Here is a 7,065-nt window from a genome sequence, read left to right on the forward strand (position 1 = left end):
CGTAAAATCCTAATTAAATTATGGCCAGTTATTACGACACTCTCTGAGGCAGTGTATCAGCGCTACAATTACCCCGCTCCTAACTTAATCGCACATAACGGTGCTAACTTCGCTACATTTCTCATTTAACTTAGAATATCCTGTAGTTTAGCTCAACATATAATTTGCCAAACACTGGCAACGACAAAGGCAAGCTAGGAACTTCATGTACTGATTGATATTACTGTTTGCAAAAATATACCAAAAATCCCTAATCTGACGTATTTATGTAAAATGATGAAAGGGGGAACAATAACAACAAAAAAACCTTACAAATGTCTGTCCTCTCCTCAATAATGTTGATAGCAGCGCAAATAAATAAATCTGGTTATATTTTCCCAGCCAAGTCTTCATAAATAACCAACCGATGCTTTTTTTGATTTAAGGTAGCAGTCAAGAACAACATCGGGGTATTCTTTGCGTTTTTTTGGGGGGTTTATGCTGCCACAAACAATCGGGTTAGCGCTCTCCAAATGACTTCTCAGCTTTTATCTGTGGTTGTTCGAGGTTGGACTCACACCCAAAATTCGCCTTGGCTATTCATTTACGCTTTAATTATCGAGTCCCGAAACGACCCCAATTGTTTACTAATTGTCCATTTGCTGAAAAACATGTTACAGTCCAAAAAAAATGAAATAGTAAATGATAAATAGAGTGGATTTAAATAATGCTTTATCCACACCACACGGCATGTTGTCCAAAGAGACTGGTCAAGCCTCATATTCCCATTTTTTCCAAAACATATTGGAGTGCATGCTGACACTCTAACACAGTTGCTTATACCGACAGAAAGGTTTTCCTTTTACTGATTTTAACTTCCAGGATCCCCCGCCGTACATTGACCTACGACAGAACCAATAATCTTCTTTTGGACGAATTTTAAATCCATCCACTTGCGTAGTACAAGAAGCTAGCTAGTGTTAAGCTAACATGTGACAGGTAACAAGAGGAGATTGGAGGCTAGGAGAGAGGGAAGGGTGAAATGACACTAAGCCACGTAACGGTTAATGTTGTTGTTTTGGCGTGACTCACTTTTCAGATTCGATATTCGTTTTTAATGGCTAATTTACTTCTCTATTCGAGTCATCACAAATTCATGCCGAGCCCTAGTGATCTCCCTGGCCAACTTTGCATCATCCACGCATGGAGGTCTGCTTGCAATCCCTTATAAACATACTTTAATCTTCTGCATGCACTCTAGGGAGTCTATTTCTGCTTCCGCAATGTCAAAGACTTAACGCCTCTCGGGCGCTGATTTTAAAGGGAATGAGAGGAGCTGCCTCTGTTGGCTTGGAAGCCGGTCGGCTGTCTTCACGCCCACAATAGTGCAAATGCCCGTTTCTAACTGCGCTGGTCTGTGAAATTACCAAAAGAAATAAAACTACACCAATGTGCATAATTACAGCGAGTTTTGTGCTAGACTTGTGCTGGCCATGAAAATAGGTGACTCAGCTTACTTCTGTGCAGGAAGCGTGTGGATTCAGTTCCCGCTGTGATGGTGTGAAAGTGAATGCGAGTGGTTGTAAATCTGCACATAACACCGGTCAACAATTGTTTACTACATTTAAAGGTCAAATTTGAACAGAAAATGAAAATATCTCAAAAACATTATGAAGTAGAGACATTTTTTTTTTTTAAATCAGTGTCAAAAATACGTTTAGGGAGACAAAGTCATTTGCAGTTGACCAGTGTAGTGAGCAGATGCAATCAGTAGCGATGCATTCCACCACTGACTCTCGTGACCCAAGCAGAACATTTTGATGACTTCATTTTCTAAAAATAAGTGCTGTGTAGCAAGCATGCACGTCCATCGCATGTTACCAATACAAGTTGTGTATCAAATTCAAAACAGTCTTCTGGCAAAAAATAAGTCTTCTGTTTTTTCTGACGCACATTGAAGGAAACTTGTTCCAAGGTATATTTACACATTACGGATACCAAGATTTGGTATCGGAACTTTTTTTTAACCACCATCTCCATGGAAACATCACCTGGTGGTCTGTAAGCACAGTAAAGCTGACAAGTCAAGCAAAAGTGAACACTTTGGTATTGAAAATTAGCCGGACTGTCTTGTGGTCCTGTTATACCACAGCCCTCATAGTCGTCGTGTTTCCCGTGCCTCAGGACACTTAAGTTGCTGACAGTGTCCAGCCATGCACACATAGTTGCCATGGGAATCCTGCCCAAAACACAAACAAAAGCTCACTCAATCTATTTCTTCTGTTATGCAATTATGACATGTTGAATTGTTCAAACGCGACGCCCCAAAGTATAAATGATTTTTATTTTATGACAGTTCTCATGCAAATTTGAACTGAGAATTAGCAACTATATTTCCGTTGTGTTTTTTTTTAAACCAGTTTTCAAGTATGACATGTCACTTGTGTGTTTGATAGCATTGATTTACTTTCTGATACGATGGTGAGGACATTTCATGTGAGTGAAATTCAATTCAGCAACTTTGTGCAAATATATCTAACGTCGATTAAATATGGAAAACGTTTAATATTTCAAATTATGAATACAAAATATCAGTTAATAAATGTCATAAATAATTTTAAACTCAAAAATATATTGAGGTATAGCAGTCGGATAATTGCTGTTTTATAATACTCGGTGACACAAGTGTAAATTGTCAGTAAATATTTGATGAAAGAAATACAATAAATACACAATTTTTTTTTCTCCTCACAAGGGTCGGAGCATGTCCCAGCTATCTGCGTATTCTGCACTGGGTTTGACCCTACTTTTCAGGTAAAAGGTACAAACTAACATGGTTCCATAACACAATGACTTTCATAACAGCTGTGTGCCTGTTTATAGTAATCGGGACAGCAGAGCAAGGTGTCTGAATACGCAATGTGGAAAGCTAAACAATGCAGGTGTAAATGTGAGTTTTGAGAGAGAGAGAGAAGCGAGAGAGAGAATTAAATCTGTTAATGCCGGGTTGGCAAAGAGAGTGGAGGCCTTGAACCTTCTGCTCATAAACACTGAAGTACTTGCCAATGTTCTGAAATGAAAAAGCCCGACAGAAAATGACTATAATTGGCCCATAAGGATCAAATCTCTTTGACAACTTTTGGAGTCGTTGGAAAGTGGCCCTCGATGGAGGGAATCTATGATATCTGTTGTCCAACTTTGAATAAACTTTCCATGCAAATAGGTAAAGGCAGTAATGGATACAGCAGCTGTCCAGAATGGCAGGGCTTAGAATTAGCACGCTGCTGAACGGGAGTATAGCATCGAGGCTTTAGCTGACTGCTTGTATGAGGGTAAGATTACTCAGGCCCAAAACTGCATCCGTGGAAAAAGGAGCCAGGGGGCTTAAAGTTATGCATATGCCTAATGCGCCTTGATGCTCGGTTGCACAACAGCGTGTGCGTTTCCCGGTGCAAATGTCAATTACAATGCGGTTCACTCAACAGTCACCTTAAACATTGTGTGTACAAGGTTGCAGAATTCATTCCGGACACCTATGATGTAAGTAAGATGTACTCGCAAGAACGTAACCTTTGCTTTTCTTACGCAGTATGCTTCCTAACAACATAACTGTAGTATTCCAAATACGAACATTTTGACCAAAATTTGTGCCATTAATTTTAAAATGTAAATGAATACCGTTACGGCCAAACGACACGCAGCACCAGTTGAGGGTGCTATTTCTGTATTTAATACTCAGACAGCACTACGAGGTACATGCTAGCTCGCGCATGCTAGCTCGCGCATGCTAGCTCGCGCATGCTAGCTCGCGCATGCTAGCTCGCGCATGCTAGCTCGCGCATGCTAGCTCGCGCATGCTAGCTCGCGCATGCTAGCTCGCGCATGCTAGCTCGCGCATGCTAGCTCGCGCATGCTAGCTCGCGCATGCTAGCTCGCGCATGCTAGCTCGCGCATGCTAGCTCGCGCATGCTAGCTCGCGCATGCTAGCTCGCGCATGCTAGCTCGCGCATGCTAGCTCGCGCATGCTAGCTCGCGCATGCTAGCTCGCGCATGCTAGCTCGCGCATGCCAACTAAGGGATCTCTGCGTGTCACTGCCAACTAAGGGATCTCTGCGAGTCACTGCACCTCGGACCAATGAGAGATTTTATGGCAACACATCTAATTGACAACGTCAGGGGAGGGATGTCACTGGTCACCACACTCCTTAGACTCACGGTTTCAAATTAAAACCAAAAATATAATATACATCTCTCATGCCATTCATATCCCAAAAGAAATAAAAATAACACAAAAAGATTTCAGCAATGACTTCTTGGGAGCCAGTCAGCCTCAGCCAATCACATGGCTGTTTAGAGAGATGTGAGTGGTGTTCTCTGGGCAGTGTTATTTTAAATTTTTTTTTTTTAATTTATTTTTTTCAGTCTGTTGTCTAAACCTGTGATGTTTCTTGCTTGCAACAACATGAATGATAAGACAGACTACGACATCGTGGACAGCTATCCTTTTGTCCCGCTTTCTCCTGCACCATCACCAAAAAACGTATTCACATAATGTATTTGTCACACTCAATTCAAGACATAGATATATCCGACTTTGGCCAGCAGGGTGTTCTAAAATACACTCTGAAACGCCCCAAGGGGATCAGACCTAATGGTTGAGAGCATTACTCAGTCTATTCTATATATAGAATAGGTGCATTGATTTGGAGAAAATTAGAGACTTTAAAATGCACTTTATGGTAGCGAAAATACGGTACTCGTATCACCAGCCTGATTAGTTCTTGAAAATGTCCCGCTTAAACCCATCATGTGTTCCACTCCACTAACAATGGTGCAAGACACTATTGATGGATGGACATATAGACAGATAGAGGGACTAGACAAGAACTGAGGAGACAATGTCCTTAAAAAGTCTTCACCTTCAACACTATTCACAAGTTCTCAAAGCACATAGACCGGAATGGAAAAGAGACTAATTATTGGTGAAGAGTCAATACGGCACTCACTCAAGGTTGCCGTTCATCCCACGTGCTTTGCGCACACAGTATATACCTGAACAATACACATTGATTTTTCGGTGGTGCGCTTGTTTCTGTCCTTGGTTACCGGCTGCGACTGATTATTGCTTCAATCATCCAGCCATCATCAGATCAATAAATATGTACTGATGCACCCTGCAAGGATTCAAATTGGACGACAAGCTGCAGTTATGTTTCTAACGTTGACGTTAGTGGCGCATTAGTGGTCAATTGCGATAAATTCTTTCCGTTTTTCCATAGCCAAGTCCAAATGACCCCCATTAGTGTGCTGTATCTGAAGACAAAACAAGATATTGCCAGAGTGCATTTCACAAGGGTCAATATGCTAATATTATCCCAGCAGCCAATGGCATTTCAGGAGTGGTGCGCCAGAAAGAGGTGACGTCTGGGTCGAGTTTCACGCCCAAGACATGAACGGCATATGTGCAGGCATGAAGGGGGGCCTGAAGACTGATCGAGCATTCATATCGTCATCTGCGCATAGTCAAGTCTTTTCCTTATTTAGTACCAGAGGAATTGATCATGTGACAGCAGCACTCCAGTGCCTCTTGTAAAAGAAGTTTTAATAGTCTGAGGGGGCACATGAACTCTCGCGTTACCATTGAGAACATTTTCATCTTTCGTGACATGCCGTAGCCACCCAGCCATACACACGCCCACCCTCTTTTTTTTTTTTATATTCATGTCTTGTGATTTCCAAAAATAAAACGATTGATGGCATTGATGTGACCCTAAGCTCGGTGGCTACTTCTCTTTCAAGCTTGGCAAGGTTTTCTTGGTTTTATAACATTAAAATGTGGACTGTTGAAATGCCTGTTGAACACGAAATAACATTGTCCCTTAATGGATCAAACATCAATTGTAAATTTTGCTATTCCACTCCTGGTTAGAGAAACAGTGAACCGTTGGACGAGCATTAAAAAGTTTAGAGAAAGTAAAAGTAAGCTGATCTGTTAACGTTATAACAACAAATATCACTTTATTTTTACAAAATTTTGGCTTACCTGAGTGAGTAAAAACATTTTCAGCTCCGTAATCTATAGTTTGTGATCAAAATAGGTATGGTTACATTTTAACAGGGCGGTCAGCACAGCACGTGCAACATTTATTTTTCCAAATTAATTTTGTATAATCATGTACATTGTATTTTTGTTTTTTTCTAAGTACATACACGTATAAAGGTACCACATGCATATTTGATCATTTAATTTTGAAGGGTCAAATTTAATATATATTTTCATAGAGAAGATAGAAAAATAATTGAAGAAGATCGGGAGCATGTTGTTCAGACTGGAGTCCATCTTTGTGATCTATTTGAAGGTGTTCTTTGTCCTCGGCTAAACACTTGTTTTCGCCTTCCTGTCTACATTTATATGAATCCTGCGCAAGGAACGACCAGTTTTAATAATTTCGCAATTCACATTCCCAGTTCCAACATTGAACATGTACAGTCAAGTCCAGCATTTTATAAAGTTGTGACACATCTATGGTTAAATCCAATGACAAAACGCAAAATTGGATTGATTCCGATATGAGACTGATCTTGCAACCCCCTTTCACTACATTAGCTTTTAAAAGCTAGGGGATAAAGTACCAGAACCCTAACAAATGATTTAAGTTCAGTAACAGAGAACTAGTACATTACTTCTTTTCTTCCCTCTACTTATAAACTGTCACCTTCAGCCATGATGTAACATTCCACAACAAACACTGTTTGTTTTAAACTAACCATGAGGAGTTATCATTCTGTAGCTCTGCTCCCCTCTACCTCTTGGGAGAAAGATAAAGATAAAGATGTCCTTTATTAGTCCCACAATGGGGAAATTTGAGGTGTTACAGCAGCAAAGATATAGATCACAGAAGGACCACAACCTGGCCCATCTCGGGACTTTAAGTCTTAATTTAAAAAGTGTGTCAGAAAAATACCAGGACTGACTGCTGTAACAAGAGATATACGTACCGCATTTCACATACAAACTTCAAGTTTTGAGTGCAGGCGAAACAAATGTTGAATAATACAGGGTAAAGCAGGACGCATGCAGATTGT

The sequence above is a fragment of the Idiotropiscis lumnitzeri genome, chromosome 15 (genome assembly GCF_059441095.1).
Source record: "Idiotropiscis lumnitzeri isolate Australia: NSW breed Sydney's pygmy pipehorse chromosome 15, RoL_Ilum_1.0, whole genome shotgun sequence".
NCBI lineage: Eukaryota > Metazoa > Chordata > Actinopteri > Syngnathiformes > Syngnathidae > Idiotropiscis > Idiotropiscis lumnitzeri.